Source organism: Mesoplodon densirostris, chromosome 7 (assembly GCF_025265405.1).
Source record: "Mesoplodon densirostris isolate mMesDen1 chromosome 7, mMesDen1 primary haplotype, whole genome shotgun sequence".
In the NCBI taxonomy this organism is placed as follows: Eukaryota; Metazoa; Chordata; class Mammalia; order Artiodactyla; family Ziphiidae; genus Mesoplodon; species Mesoplodon densirostris.
In genome coordinates this window covers 122144633-122161962 of record NC_082667.1, presented here as the reverse complement: position 1 = coordinate 122161962, position 17330 = coordinate 122144633, and positions in this window count along the sequence as shown.

The following is a 17330-nucleotide window of genomic DNA, read 5'->3' as shown; positions in this document are numbered from 1 at the left end:
TAAGGGATAGGGCCATTTTGGAATCTGAGCAATAATCTCTGCTGCCAGTAGGTTGAACAGCGGTGGCAGAAATCAGCCTTGGTGGGTGGGAGTCTGTGTTGTCGGGCCCATGCATGCCCACCATCCTGGCCACCATGGCTCCTTCATTCATATGCCCGTGGCTAATGTCCACTTGCCTGTCATTTTATCTCGGCAGTTGTTTAGTGCCTCTTCCCTGGGGATGACCTCAGGTGGCATTAACGTGTGGTACAAAGACCTTCACACATGGCTCTCACTTCCATGTGCCCAACCCCCCACCCTCCAATCTTCCCACCTTTATCATTCCAGGCCCCTGACCAGTCAGCCAGAATCCCAAGTGTTACTAACCTGGGCCCTGCCCGTCGTATAAAAGGCTTGCCTTTTACCTAGTAATTGAAGCTCAACTGTTTTCTTTTCTTTTCTTTTTTCTTTTCTTTTCAACAGCTTCATTGGGGGTATAACTGACATACGATGAACTGCACATGTTCAAAGCATACAATTAAGTTTTGACATATGTATACACCTATGAAACCAACAGCACAGTCAAGATAATGAGCATACCGGAAAGTTCCCAAGTGCCCTAGGTAATCCCTCTTTCCCCTCTGTCTCCAGGCAATCACCCATCTGCTTTCTGTCACTTTAGGTTAGTTTGCATTTTTCAGAATTTATATATTTTGAATCATACATTGACCTCGGTGGTTAACCTAGTAATTGAAGCTTAACTGTTCTGCCCGAGAGCGCTGGCCCTAGTCCTGAACTTCCTCAGCCCATCTGCTTGACCTCCTTTGTTCGCAACCAAAGACACCCTCTGGCTTTCACACCTGGCTTTCAGTTGCCTGTTACTCTAAGCTGTTTCTTTTCATTCTGCAGAGCATCAATAACCCCTAGCAATAGCTATCCAATCCTGCTGTCCTATAGCTAATATCTTCTCCATACCTTTCAAACACCTGATATATTGTGCCCACTAGTGTATCCCCTCCTGCCAGTGCCCCATCAGTGAGGTTTAACCACTGGACCCTGACTTTGTGCTGGAGACTCTCTAGTCCACCTGCCTGCAGTGAAGGACTCCTCTTGCCGGCCAGAGAGTGAGCCAGCCAGCTCCAAAATTCCCCCATAGACTAACTGCATCTTAGTACCAACCTGGGTCAGCTGCATCCTAGGTTGGATTCTCTAAAACTGACTCTGAGATGGAGTTTGGGGTGCAATATATTAGTCAAGGGTCAACATCTGTGGAAACAAAGAAGAGAAAGGATTGGGAAGAGGGAAGTCCAACTGTGACGCAGACCTGACAAAACCTCAGCCAACAGCGGGGGCTCCGCGGTGACAGCTGCCATCACTGTGCCCCTGGCCAGGCCAGGATGGCGGGGCCTCTTTATTCCTGTACCTGGCGTGGTCACCAGATCAGGCTGCTCTGGGAAGGGCATGATGAGTGAGGCGGTAAGGAGACCCAGAAGGGGCTGGGGGTCGGAGGCCGGATGCCGAGGGCCTTCCCCGGGCTGAGCAGCGAGCTCCAGGGACCCGGGCAGCCCTTTGCAGCTTCCCTGTGTCCCCACACTCAGGAAGTACCATGTCCACATCCAGGCTTCACCTGGACCATTTCCAAGCTAAAGCAGGCCTGCAGTAGCATCACTGTCTCCCCTGTCCCTCTCTGTGCCTCCTTGTCCCTGGTTAGACCTCATAATGAGGGGGACCAGTCACTGTCTGTCTGTCCAGAATCCAGGGCCCTTGATGACTAGCCCCTGATTCTCAGCCCTTTGCTTATGCAAGGGTCCCTTTATCAAAGGTTCTCCTCACCTTCAGGGCATGTATTTGTTATGAGGACATCTGTATACTCTGAATATTGCACCTTGTAGGCAGCCTCCGGCAGGTGGCAAGCAAACTGCCATGTGCCCTGCGGGTCTTCATTTAGATAATAATTAACTAAAAGGGAGAGATTGAGGGCCTGCTGTGAGCCCCATAACTCCTGTTCTCTCTCTCTCTCTCTCTCTCTCTCTCTCTCTCTCTCTCACACACACACACACACACACACACACACACACACACACACACACCACTGCAGAGCCGGTCCGAATCGTGGCTTCTGTCTGTCCACTCAGCACTTGCAGGGTGACCATTAGGTGTTAGGAGCTGGGGAGACCAGTGGGGTCCCTGCCTCACGGAGCTGGTCATCTCTCGGGGGGACGAACAAGGCAAGGAAGACTGATATTGCCTGCGACAAGGGCTCCGACAGAAAGGTGTAACACCTACACCTGTGGGGACAGGCGAGGCTAAGCCGAGGGATGAACATGGGTCTCTCCAGGCCAGGATGGAGAGGCTGTCTCTGCAGCATGGCCTGAGGGGGCTGCAGGCCAGGCGAGGCTGGAGCATTCAGTGTCGGGGGGGCCCCGGGAGATGAGCGGGGGACAGAGCGCACCTCAGGAAAGGCCTGATGAGACGTGCTGGGGTCTGCGAGGGCTTTCGAAGAGGCGAGGGGCAAGGGCACGTGGTGTGTAGGCAGATCAGCCTACAGCCATGCTGTGGATGGAGTGAGATGCGTGTGAGTCTCAAGACTGGACACAGGGAGACAAGTGGGAGACCATGGCTGTGCTCCAGGCCAGGATGGGAGGTTTGGGTTCCAACAGCAGCAGGGAGAACAGGGAAGCCCAGACAGCTAGAGAGAGAGCCGGAAGTAAATTAATCAAAACTGAAGGCAGAAACTGGGAGTGAGGGAGAGTGAGGACTCAAGGACTCTAGGTCTCTAACTCGGACAAGAGGAGGTATAGAGAGAACGGGCTTGGGGCTAAGGCTGGGATCCAGTTGTGCACATGTTGAGTTGAAATTGCCTGTGTGCACTTAGGTGGGGATGCCCGGTGAGCAACCGTGCACATGGGTGGGAAAGGCGGGTGTAATTTCTGTGTTAGAAATATAGATCTGGGGGTCACCACGTGTGACACCTGATGTGGTAGTTGCAACCTACCAGGTGGTACAGCCACCCCGTCCTTAGACCCTGTGTTGTAGGAGGGAGAGGTAACAGGCAGCAGGCAGGCTGCTGTGATGAGGTCCAAGACAAGGCCTGGATTTTGAAGGAAGAGTCCAGACCATGCAGAGGAAGGTAAACTTACCACTCACAACAGTTTGCAAATCAAATCCCTCCCTTGGCCCTTCAACAGAGAGGAAGCAGAGAGCAAAGAGTGGCAGAGGGTTTTTAAATAAATCATAATTAGTAACACACACATGGGCTCAGTGTGGGCGAGCAATTAGACAGCTAATTACATGGAAGCTGCGTGTTCACAAAGCCAGAGGCTCACCCCAAAACGGGGAGCTTCAGGCTACAGAAGAGCTGCCTGGAGAGACTGCGGCTGCCAGTGGGACTGGTCCAGGCCTCAAGAAAATAGCTGGTAAATGTAGTGGGTGGGAGCGTGTGCGTGCACGCGCACACACGCACATGCACATAAGGATGCTTGAATGACTCCACACCCAGAATTCTTGCGCACGTGTGATAGGAGCTGGGCTTCTGGCCTAACTGGAAGAGAAATGGATTCTCTTAACCAAGTACCACTCGAAAACTGCTGGCCCCCCACCCCGTCCCACCCTCAGCTAAGGGCTTCACTCCTACCCCAGGGCCCTGGGGGCTGGACTTGTGCGTAGCAACGGCTCCATCTAGCGATAGGCGCTGGAATCGCTCACGGCGTCTACTGCCCCGCGGACCTCGGGGGACCCCTTCTGGGGGTCCACACCCCAGAGTTCTGGGGTGGTGGGGTCTGCGTGGCATTAGGGGACTGGTTCCTGGTTAGCCACGTCCTGAGCCACTGCTAGGATAGAATGTTCATCCACAGTGGAACTGTAAAAACAGGCCAAGCACAGAGAAAATTATGGGGCATTTTTGCCTGTTTCTCAATTTATTTTTCACAAACCTTTTTGTCTTCAACAGCCTCAGGCTCTATGTGGGGCTTGCAGCTTAATTGTGGTTTTCTCTCCTTTTTTATTTCTTTTCCCTCACAAACAGGAGGAAGAAAGGCTTCCTCAGAAACAAAGGGTTTTGCATTCCAACAGGCTGTGTGCCAGGGGCAAGTATCCATCTGGAAACTTCAGTGATGGAGAAACCCCTGGAGGGGCAGAGGGAGAAGGGGTGGGGGCGACGTCCCCTCGTGCCTCAGTTTCTCCCTTCGCCTCAGCCCTGTCCCCCACGACTCCTGTATCCACACACAGGCTGCTCCCTGCCAAGGACACACTGAAGGAAGATGCCAGACAGAGGCCAGAAAAATGGCAAGAGGACCAGTGTGGTCAGTGCTGCAGTGGGAGAAGGGAAGTTGGGGGTTGAAAACAGAATTCAGCGGAGCGTATTTTAAAGGCCTTATGGTCTTGATTCATGAATCAGGTAGCAGCTCACCCAGCAGACAGGAAGGAGCTCTGAAGAGCTGTACAAAATGGAAGACTTTTCTAGGTAAAAGAGGGCAGGACAAGGACGTTTCCAGCAAAGAGTGGATTGTGTCAGGCAAGGTCACCTTCCCCTGGGGCGGTGTCAGGGGTCTCCCAGGCAGGACCCCTCACCAGTGCCGACCAGGTCATGCCAGATGACCTGAAGACCCCACTCCCTGGAGAGGTTGAAACTGCAATTAGGTGAGGTATGAAGTCACGGTTTGGTGACTGAGCACAAGTGACTCCCTTTGGGGCCTGTTATCTCTTTTTTAACAGGGGCAAACTCTTTTTTCTTGTTTCTGGAGAAAGGAATTTGGGACTGAGTGCTGAGGACAGGGGGCCACCTTAAGAAGAAGTACAGGGGCTTCCCTGGTGGCGCAGTGGTTGGGAGTCCGCCTGCCGATGCAGGGGACACGGGTTCGTGCCCCGGTCCGGGAAGATCCCACATGCCGCGGAGCGGCTGGGCCCGTGAGCCATGGCCGCTGAGCCTGCGCGTCCAGAGCCTGTGCTCCGCAACGGGAGAGGCCACAGCAGTGAGAGGCCCGCGTACCAGAAAAAAAAAAAAAAAAAAAAAGAATAAGTACAGGGCAGAGGGCAATTGTGAGCAGAGAAACCAGCAATGAAGAATGCTGCGGGGTCTCGAGACGGGGGGCTGCCAGCAGGTCTGGGAGCCGCAGCAATTCAGCAAAGCCGTGAGCCTTTAAGAGATCTCACCTTGGGTGGCGTGATAGCAATTTCCTGTGTATTCTGGATCTAACACACTAATACACAGAGCAAGCTGGCTGTCAACCCAGCTGAAGGTGATTCAAGGATAAAGAAGCAAACCCTCCCCTGTACGTACCACCCACTATGAAATCAGAGGTAAACCCACAAAAAGGAAGGGAGAGCTGAGACGAACGCCCTTCCCCGACATGCACGTCGCATCCCTGGCATGTCTGCCGCTGACACAGACCACATCCCTCAAGAACAGAACTACCCTCCAAATTCAAATGCGCTATTTTGCACATAGATGCAGAAACAAGGCTGTTGCCAACACTTCTAATGGAAAAAATGGCAGTCTGGCTACAAAGGGAAAGCAGACTCTTTCACTCTATGAAATCGCCTATATGAAATCAGAAATAAAACTGCAAGAGAAGCAAGAAAAGCTTGAGCAGGAACTCTCCCCTGGGCATAAAAAATGAGTTGAACTGAGCAAAATCATAAATGCAAACCATCCACATCACCTTTGCCACAGGGGACGATGCCCCAGAATAGAATTTAATGCCAAATTAAATGTTCCATCCACCTCTTCCAGCAACAGAGCTGTAAAAGGGGAAAACAAATCAAGGTTGCTGCTACTCTTGCTGAAGGGTATTGGCTGATGGCACATAAATAAGCGCATGGGAAGCAGCTTATCTGGGCGTGGGATGCCTTGGGCCCAGAGGGGTCCGCAAATGGGGGGCAACTATCACAGGGGCTGTCACATTAATTCTCCTCTGGCACCTCAAACGGCATTTTCCCTTTCTTTGCAGAGGTTTTAGAATCTCCCAGACTTCTGCTTTGCAAATAAGTTCATCTGTATCATTTTTCTAGATTCCACATATAAGCGATATTGTATCATTTTTGTTTTTCTCTTTCTGACTTACTTCACTCTGTATGACAGTCTCTAGAGAACAAACGTATGGATACCAAGGGGGGAAGGGGGCAGTGGGATGAGCTGGGAGATTGGGATTGACATATATACACTACTATGTATGAAATAGATAACTGATGAGAACCTACTGTACAGCACAGAGAACTCTACTCATTGCTCTGTGGTGAGCTAAATGGGAAGGAAATCCAAAAAAAGAGGGGATATATGTATACATATAGCTGATTCACTGTGCTGTACAGCAGAAACTAACACAACATTGTAAAGCAACTATAATCCAATAAAAATTAATTTAAAAAAAAAAAAAAAGAATCTCCCAGACTTTACCCAATGCCCTGGAAGAGTATGGATTCCAATCAGAGCACCTGGGTCAGGGGGAATAGCAGGGCTGGGGGTGGGGGCATTTCCAAAGCAGGCATCTAATGACAAATACACAATATGCCTCCTGCTTGCTTCAGCAACTATGGCGCCACCACAGTAAGGAGATACATGAATAGCACAAACCACCCTGGGCTTGCGTTCAGATTTGAATTCAGTGTGGGGTGGCCTTGATCAGCTCTATGGTCCATGGCAAGTCCCTCCTGGGAGCACTGGACCTCAGTGTTCTTTCTGGTTGTGTAGGGTGGGACTTGCACAAGGTATTCTCAACAGTTCCTTTCCAGTGTGTCATTTGATGTGGGAACCCTTGCAGAAGGGTAGAGGGAGGCATGGCTCTGAACTCAGTGCCACGGAAGACAAACAGTGGTCGTGTCCACTGACAGATCAAGCATCACTTTCACTCCTGGGGGGCTTATGTGTATTTCTACTGGGAAGAACTATCATCTTTATCCTTAGAAGACAAATAACAAACAAAAACAGCCACTTGCCTCTAGTGAAAATGTATACCGTTGCTTCATTCCTAGAAATCTCATACTGAAGTGGATTGTTATGAACCAAATATCATTTCCCTACAGGAAGACTGCTATAATTGGGACTTGTGTTCCACATCAAGAATCTGGCATCAAATAAATCATAGACATTGCTAGCAGTATGATATAAGGGGGGAACTATAAACTTGTGTAATCATTTAAAATAGTAAAATTGTGCTCCAACTCACATAAAATGGGCATAAGTGTATTGTACATGTTGATTATGCAAGAGACCCCAATGTGCTATAAAGTACAGATAGAACACATAAAACTCGAAAATTAGTGTACCATAAATTCAACCTGAAACCAGCATACTAGCTATAATAAATTTCATTAAACATTAAATGAACAATAATTTGGTTTTCTTTCTTAGAACTTGGAAGGGCTGATTTGGCAAATTTGAATCTCTTAAAAACAACCACAAAAGTTAGCTTATGTCCATGTGTTATTTTTCCTGTAGATGGTTTCCAGTAACAAGCAGAGGAGTTTGGGCTATTGCAGTCAATGTGGAGGGAGCCATGTCAAAGGAAGAGAGTAGATGCCGATGTACATTTGGTCTTTGAAGGTGATGAAGATGGCATTTTTCCCAAAATAGACATCATTTAAGTAACAGCTTATCTAACATATTTCCCCTTCACCCTTTCTTGCCTCCTCCCTTTTGTTCAAAAGTTGTTCTCTGTATTGGATCAAATAAAGGCCAACCAATAAGAGAAGAGTAAGTGCCACTTAAATCACTCCACGACACTTTGTTGACAGCTATTAGAGACCTTCACACCTTATCGGGAAAAGGAAAACAATTATAAGTCATTCAAATGGCCTTTAAAGAGAATGTGAAAACATTTCTCTCTGACATAAGACAGTTGTAGGAATGCACATTGACTGGCCACAGCTTTTGTGGAACACAAAATAAATCATCTCTCATATTTTCATATACTTTACAGTTTAATACTATTATGTAGTTCGATTATCATAGCTATCTGGTTAGGAAAATATGTCAGGCACTATGATTTCCTATTTTATGATCAAAGAAACAAAAGTTTAGATAGCTGAAGGGACTCATTTGGGGTTACAAAATGAGAAAAACGTATTAAGAGCTGAGACATTATTATAAAAGTATGGAGAGACGGTGTCCACAAGTATTTCATAAGCATGAGTCCACAAATCCTAAAAGAACAATAATGATGGGAGGTAATTTAGAGGTACCACCCCATACAAGAGTCCCCTTTGTAATAGTTCATTTCAAATCACCCCATGGTCCACGGCAGTCCGCTCTGTTCTACCGGGACGCTCCTAAGGAAGGTTTGACCACGAGGCAAAATGCTCCGTTTTCTGACAAACTGTTTCAATTGTTAGAAAAGTCTTCCTTCATTTATACTAATGTTGCTTTATAGCATCTCAAAGACTATGCCTAATCCTTCTTCCACACACTATTTTAAATATTTGAAGGTAGCTATCGTGTTTCCCACTCATAAGGCATGACTTCTAGACTCTCTGTCCTCCTGGTGGCCATTCTTTGATTCATCCATGCCACTCTTAAAACCAGGTGCCCAGAAGTGACCATAAAACTCCTAGAGAACTCTGACCAGTATGTAGTGGACTGACATTTCTATTAATATAACTTAACACAACAGTAACTTTGGGCAGATACATCGTGGTGTTGGCTATTATCAAGCTTGCATCCAACTAAAATCTCTGTTTTTTCCTCCATAATCTGCTATTGAGCCAGTGCTCTCCCATCATAATCATATTAGGTTGTGACATTAGCAAATGGGGGAGGCTTATCTTCATGTACTCAGTGTTTCTCAATATGGAGTGCTAACGGGATTTTGGTCAGGATAATTCTTTGCTGTATGGGACTGGCCCATACATTGCAGGATGCAATTAGGTATCAGTGACAACATTTGATTGTCTTTGTGACAATCAAAAATGGCCTTTACACCTCCAAAACTCCCTTAAGAAAGAGATTCCACTGCAGTAGAGACTCTTCATCAAACTATCCACTGACAAGTTGCAATATAAAGAAAGGAGCCCTTGGTCAGGCCAGTATAGCCTTCCTTTAAGGTTTGACATGTATTTTATGGTGAAAATAAAAGACATATCCTATGTCTATGATTTTTATCCAGCTACACAGCCACCTAAATGTACATCAGGAATCCTTATTTCTCTTTCTTATTAATGAAGACAGGATGAAAACGTTTGAAAATTACACTTCCGGAACAACAGCAGAGAAACTTAGCACCGGTAGAACATGACAATAGTTGGCTATAGTTGTGGGAGCCAATCTCCGAAGTTGGCTCCTCATTGAGCCCTGCCACCTGGTGCTCGTGACCATCTATTATCTTTTCTTGGACATGGGCTGGCTCTTTGCATGCTTGAATCACTAAATGCAGCTTAAGCAATGCTCCCAAGGTTAGGTGAGCAGTCCTGAAGCTTCTGCTTTGTTTTTTTGGAACACTCTCTTTGGGAGCCCTTAGCTGCCATACAAGAAGTCTGACTACCCCCAGCCCCTGTTCTTGTGAGGCCATGCACAGATCCTCCCAACTGAGACTGATCCCTTTTAGCCATGGCTTACAAGGTGCCAGTCACGGAAGCAAAGCCATCTTTAACTTTCCAGACAAGCTTATGTGCAAGCCGTATACCACTGAGGTGACTCCACTCAATGCCACGTGATGCAGAAGAATTGCCAAGAGTAAGTTTTCCTGTATTCCTGACCCACAGGATTATGAGATGTAATAAAATTTGATAGAAGGGCTTGTATTCCTTCCTCCCTAAAATTCATATTCTGCAGCAAACTGTGCATTCATTTATTCACTCATTCATCATACATTTGTTAAAACTCCTATTGTGTTCCAGCATTTTGAGTGACGTTGGGAATAAAGTAGGTGATAAAAAATCCACTGTCTCTGAGCTCAGAAACATCACAGTAGAATGTAGGGGATTCATACACTAATAATTAGAAGAGAATTTAAAGAAGCATGATAGAGGTAAATGTGAGCTGCTGTGCAAGTACAGAGAAAGACCTAGAGTTGGGGGGAAAAGATGTCATGGAGGCTTTTGGCAGTAGGGAGTCATAAAAGGCAAGACAATTATCCAGGCAAAATAAAGAGGGTTAAAAGGATTTTTCCAGCAGAGGGAGCAGCACGTAATGGCCAACAGTTTTGAAAGACACAGTGCATTGGAAGCTAGAGGCCAGAGTATGAGGAAGTAGTTAATGGTGATGAGGGAGATTGACAGACTATAATAAGAAAAGAAGCAGGAAAAGTAAGCAAAAGCAAGATCTTTGAAAGTTGCTAAATGCCATATATGGTACTCAGCCTCCAAATGGACCCACCATGACCCCTACATTCTAGCATCTAGACATTTGTGTGGTCCCCTCCTGCATGGAGGTTGGTCTGTATGACCAGAGCATAAAGCAGAAGTGATGGTGTGTCACACCTGAAATTAGGCTATAAAGCACTGCGGTTTCCATCTTTCATGCTCTCTCTCTCTGGAGAGACCCATGAGGCAAAAAAGTGAAGATTCCTGCCAACAGTCATGTGAATGAGCTTGAAGTAGATCCCACAGCCAAGTCTCCAGAGACTGAAGCCCAGGCCAAAAGCTCGATAACAGCCTCACAAGAGACCCTAAGCCAGGACTCCAGCCAAGCCACACTCGCATTCCTATCACTCGGAAGCTGTATGACAAAGTAAACGTTTGCTGCTTTAAGCCACTAAGTTTGGGAATTATTTTTTATGCAGCAGTAATAATACACGATGCTGAGAGGTTTAAACATTATCCTGAAATTGATAGAAAGCCTTTATAGGATTTTAAAGGGCTAGACAACTATTTGAACATGGGAAAAGTAACTGGGTTAGCAGAGTGGAGGGTAATATGAAAGAGAAAAAGGGGATCCCTGAAAAGAGACCACCATAAAGTAGTTCTGAGAGGATAAATAACTGTACCAAAACTATTGAAAAGGAAGGAAGAAAAAGATAGAGATTTAGGCTATATTAATAATCCCAGGTTTCCAGTTTAGACAATTGGGTAAGCAGAGGCACAGTCATTGAGGCAGAAGACAGGAAAGGGGTAGGACTTGGAATCTGCAGCAAAGATGATGTACTTAGATTTCAACATGTTAAGATTAAGAAGCCCATGAAACATCCTAGAGGGGCTGAAAAGACACATTGGATATACGGATTGTGGACTCAGTGCTGGTCTGGGCCATGACAGTCACCAGCATGACATTGGAGACTGAAGCCATGGATTAGCACATGCACCCTGAGGAGACGGTATGGGGCAGGAATAGCAGGAAACTGGCAGAACCAAAGCCCGTTTCCCAGTTGTACCCTGTCTCCTCTAAACCCTGGACTAGATGTATCAGGGATTTAGCCCCTTCTCTGTAGCCCAGGATTATAACAACTGTATTGTCAGATGAGAAAATCACTCTATTCCAAGTTCATGGAAGAAAGCAAATATTTGAGTATTCTATAATCATTTTTATCTTGCTTATTCCTTTGCTTAAGTCAAAGGTGATTCCTGCAAGTCTGGATGCTCCCTGCAGAAATCCAAGGCTAAAGATATAGATTAATTTCTCTGCCAAGTCCCCAAGGAAACAGAGAGCAATGCTGCTATGGGAGAACCTGATCATAGACAACTTGCACCAGGGGAAATGTGCCCTAAAAGTAGCAAATCAGATGAAAGAGAAAGGTGTAAAATATCTGTATTAATCAGGGTTCTCCAGAGAAACAGTCAACAGTGTGTGTGTGTGTGTGTGTGTGTGTGTGTGTGTGTGTGTGTGTGTGTAGAAAAAGATTTATGATAAGGAATTGGTTCATGTGATGGTGAAGGGTGGCAAGTCCAACATCTGCCAGGTCGGTTAGCAGGAGGGACACCCAGGGGAGATTCAATGTTGCAGTTCCAGTCGGGAAGCCATCTGCTGGCAGGATTCCCTCTTTTTCTGGGAGCTCAGACTTCGTTCCATTCAGGCCTTCAACTGATTGGACGAGGCCCACCCAATTTACAGAGGGCAATCTGCTTTACTCAAAGTCCACCAGTTTAAATGTTAATGTCATTCCAAAAAAAAACCTTCACAGGAACATCCAGAACAATGTTTGATCATGTGTCTGGCACCATGGCCTGGTCACACTGACACATAAAGTTAACCATCCCAAAATCTGTGGCAGGCAGGGGTAGGGAGGTAAAACTGATGTTTACTGTTGTTCACCACTGAATTCCTCTTTGCAGCCAACACAGCACCGTGTATAGTGCTGAGCACATAGTAGGCCCTCAGCTAAATGGTTCATGATGACATTCACAGTCCTGGACATGTCCAAATATATAGCTAATTTGACAAAGACAACATCAAAGTCACGGAGGGACCTTATGCTCCAGTGTTTGTCAGAAAGGTCAACAAAAAGCACATCCCAACTACCATGTGCTTTTCTGACTGTACCCCTTTCCCTGTGTTCTTCACAGCAGCAGGCGGTGGGTGAGGACGGTGACTGTTGGGGGTGCCCCTCCCCCATCCTTAATGAACCATCCTTGTGTGTTGCTGATCAAGTCCCCCACTGCTGTCTAAAGTGAAAAGAAAATGTCCTGGAAAGAGATGATTTGTCTGCATCTGGAAAGATACCGGTCATTTTGTGTGCATTTGTTTTGTTTTTCCTTCAGGAGACAGTGAGGGGAAACTAAATGAGCTTTTCTCACTTCGGAACATTGTGAAATTCAGAATGAAGCAGGCTGTGGGTGGCTGCTCAGGGCACCGTGAGCTAGTGAAGAGAGCAAGAAAACTCAAGTCAGGGCAGATCTGGAACAGAGCACGGGGTAGGCGGAGGCAGCTGGGGCCAGAAAGACACACTCGCCCACCTTCACTGACTTTAATCCCCTGTGGAGACGCATCTGGAGGGATGGTCGAGATACCAGGGTCTCTGTAGCCCAATCGATCCCTTAAAAATGCTGGTTGATGGTTTTCTTGCTCATTAAGTGTCTTCCCAAGGAAGGACTACTTAATCTGGTCCACAGACCCCTCGGGAAGCCAAGGATAGAATTCAGGGAGTCCATGAACTTGGATGGCAAAATAACATATATATTTTTTCACTACTCCTTAGCTGAACTGAACGTTTCCCAATAATCTGAATGTAAGCAAGGAACCCCAGAATTATTAGCAGTATCTGTTGCAGACATCTGAAAATATCTTTTATGCTCATCTCTTCTTCATCTTGGTGGTCCCTGCCCACGCCAGGGTTCTGCAGGTCCCAAAATTTAAGGTAACTGAATTTTCCTGTTTTCCAATGTAGATGTACCAGTAAAAAAGCAAATGCTGCCTTTTGATCTCCATGTAGATCCTTGGATCCACTTTTAACTGGTTAGAAGTCAGAGAGCAAGAGGAGTAAGTTCTCTGGCCAAAAAACTTCCCAGGGCAGGGGGTGCTTATCATTCATTTGGATACCAAATTATAGAACCGAATTACGGGGTTGAGCCCCCTGATTCACTGTAAGGAATGCAGTCCCTTCCCCCGGTGGGAGTACTTGAACCATGCACAAATCTGTCTTCATGCTGTGCATCAGCTTTCTCTGCAAGTCACTGCCTCAGGTTTTTCTGCCCATTCCCTCCAATTTCTCATGGCTGCTTCTCAGCACCACCCCAGCCCTCCGCCACCTCCACCCCCCAAAGTATAGACTTCGACCCCTCCATTACAGCTCTAAGCACAACTCACCCAGAACTGCAGTAGTTTAAAAACGTGATTGAAGTTTAGGGAGAAAAGGAACTACAAGAATTAAAAAGGAGAATTAAAATTAAATGATGATGTATAACTCTCCCAAATCCACCGACAAGTCTCTCCATAGGGGTCATGAATGGTCATCTTTTTTCTAAACCTTTTGCCATGTGACTGGCGACCACTGACCACCCAGGTCGGGAGTCCCTTCAATTTGTCCTCCTTCCCTCAAGGTCAGGTTGCCCTTCCCAACTCTCAGGCTCCAACTAGAGGAATCAAAGCCCATGAACTTCATGATATTCTCTGCAAACGCAATAGGAAGACAGCCTTATTTAACTATTAAATAGAATATCTAAGTCTGAAGTATGGGAATTGAGATCATGTCCCCCAGTTCCAGGCTTCCTAAGAACTCCAGGCAATGTTGGCCTCAAAGCCGTGTAAATACAATGCTTGAAAAGGTGACCCTCCCGGTACAAAGGAAGCTTGGCAGGACACACCCAAAATGAACCATTTGGGGAATCCTATGCAGCTTCTACGTTGTTCTACATTGTTGCAATGTAGAAGCTGCATATAATTCCCCAAATGGTAAGTTTCAACCATCTTAAGATCCATTTTCTACCTTGAGAATAGGAGCAACTATTGTTAGCACTCACACAGCATTTTGGGGGCAGAGGGAAGGAGGCGTCTGTTACAGAACAGAGACAGAGGAATGGCTTGTTTATTCCAGTGCTCTGAGGGGAGATTACAGAAGGCTCCATGGAGGAGGTGTCTCTTGAATTAAAATGAAGGATGAGCGTACATGTCTGTGGGCACCGAAGAATGGCCGGCCAGTTCACTGTGTGGGTGATACAGAATGGTGAGGATGGGCACCCGAGGCTCTGTGGGCCCCCTCACCTCCACGACTTTTATTGAACCTTGAAATGGCTTTTGAAGTTAACAATCACCCCAGAGGATACAACAGTACACACTTAAAAGACATGAAGGTTTTGTTAAGTACCCCCCAGTTGATCCGACAACACACCTCAGTCCTTGGTGGCTGTATATAAACTCTACCAAGGGTGTGTGTCTTAGGTTCCCTAGGAAACGTCTATAGCCAGACAAACAGATAATGCCTAATAGAGATAAACAGAGTCTAAGGAAAGCTATGAAATCAGCTTTTCAGGCAAGGTATGTTCATTTCAAGCATATAATTTTTTGTAACATCCTCTCCGTATCGAGAAGGAAAGTGTCAGAGGACAAGTTAGAATGGGGGTGTGGTGTGGGTCTGCCTCAGCCCGTGTGAGCAGAGACAAACCTGTCCGGTTTGCATCTGAATTTGTCTTTGCTCGGGGTACCCAGCTTATTGTCCCAAACTTCTCCAATCCAGCAAAGGAGCCTGGAAATACACCGTATCCTTTCAAAGCACAATTGAAAAAAAAACTGAGGCAACTATGTGACTACTTCCTGACGGATACAGCATAGCATTCAGACTGCTTAACAAACCTCTGGAAGAGAACAATGTCTGAGGAGCTTTGAGTTTGAGTTCTGTATATTTTAGGAGAAAAAAAGTTTTCTTTAATTAAGTGATGGCTAATGAACTATTAAAGCAACATCCTTGCTAATTAAAGAAATAAATTGAACTTGCTGGACCTTTCAGCTGCTTGGAAACTCTCCGCTTCTGATGTTTTCTAGCTGAAAAGAAGGTTGCCATCCCAAAATGAGTCAACAAGTTAGAGAAAAGAGGTATCAAGGCCAGGTGGCTGGACGAAGCCTCCAGAAAGAGCAGCCAGATGTGCCCGCAGAAGTGGTCCAGGCACGCTGTGGATGGTTTAGCTCAGGTAGATGCCTGTGTATCACTACTGTATCGCCAAGCAGCTAGAATAGCTCTGGCGCTAGTAGATCTAAAACAAAACAAAACAAAACAAATACACACACAGAAAAAGAAACGTGTGTGTGTGTGTGTGTGTGTGTGTGTGTTGAATGAATAAATGAATGACTGCTTACCTAGCAAAGAGCCCTTTTGTTTTCAATATACCTTGGGGGTCTGACGTTTCCTAATCCAGAGTGTGAGTCAACCAGAGTCAATAGCAGGTGATATGTGAAGTGATCAATATTAGCTTGGCAAAAGAGGTTAAGAGCCTTGTTCCATGTCATAAACTAACATGCAGGCCAGGTCAACATATTCCCCCTCTGAAGACCCTATTGAGAGAATGTCTAAAAAGTGTGCCCTTGATTCTGCCCATCTTCCACCAAGGGAAGGTACTTGGTATAACGAGGACGCTTTGCAAGCACTCAGCATCTCCGCTAGAAGTCATCAACAAAGCTGTTTGTTTCCTTCTGTAATTCCGGACTCGGTGCATTTGTCTCAGGCTCCTGGTGATCTGGGGCAACACATTACGTGGTGTCGTCCAGGGACGTGCCACTTAGCAAGTTTTGCTTATGTCAACATTATGCACTGTACACATTTTTTTTTCTTTTGCTGGGGGCAGCTGAAAGTAAGTGACACTAATTTCTATTCTGCAGTTATCCAAATATTGCACTCACAACACAATCCATAAACGTAATGACTACTCATCAATAAAGCAGAGGAATGTCTGAGAAACCCTAATTGTCACCCCCCCAAAAATTTTAAAAATAAAAACAAAAACGCTGCCAAATGGTAGGTCCCTTATCTTAATTACAGGCTTATTTGCATTAAAATGAAGGTTATTCTATAATTACTACCAAATGCTTTGTGTTGAGGTGGAAATACCTCTCTGCAGGCTGTCTGTCCGTTTCCTTTCCATTTTCGCTTGTCATTCATCTCCTCTATAATCGTTTGACAGAGAGTGCTGGCTCTTAACTCCCTTTCCAAAAGCATCACCACCTGAGGGCACCTTGTGGATCCTGGGGCATCCCACTGCAGTCCTTCTACAGGATGGCATAGAGAGAATTAAAGAAACCTTGGGACTTCCCTGGCAGTCGAGTAGTTAAGACTCCACGCTTCCAATGCAGGGGACGCAGGTTCCATCCCTGGTCGGGGAACGAAGATCCCACATGCCACATGGCGTGGCCAAAAGATAAAAAATATACATATATAAAAAAAAGAAAAGAAACCTCTCTCCAGCCACAATAAACAACCTCAAGATCTGCCGGCTTGAGAGCAGAATTTGCGTGGCCTGACTCTGCACTGGCTGTGATGCTGAGAATCCCCACTACCTCCCCTGTGCCCCTACCATACCCTGAACAAACTGCAACATTTATCAACAAACACAGTCTATATTTTCTTTCCTGGCTGCGCCGCGAGGCTTGCGGGATCTTAGTTCCCCAACCAGGGATCGAACCCAGGCCCTCTGCACTGAAAGCGCAGAATCCCAACCACTGGACTGCCAGGGAATTCATTGGATGAATTCATTGAATGAATGTGTATGGCTTTACAGGCTGCAGTGGCATCCACCCTCCTTAGAGAAGCAGCGGCTCTACAGGTTCGCCTCAGGTCCCCATCCTGCTCCAAAATGGTGAAGACGTTACTACCATGGGGCACACCTCCTAGAATTGCCGGTTTCACTGCAGCAGCAGGGCTCTGCCTGGCTCCCTCCTTCCCACTGAAGCACTGCCGGTACCTGAGTTCACCACCTTTTCTTTAAGTCCCCATGGAATTAGCAGCAGCTGACAGGCTAGGTCGCTAAGCAGGCTCCACAGAGGTCTCTGCCCTGCATCTGGG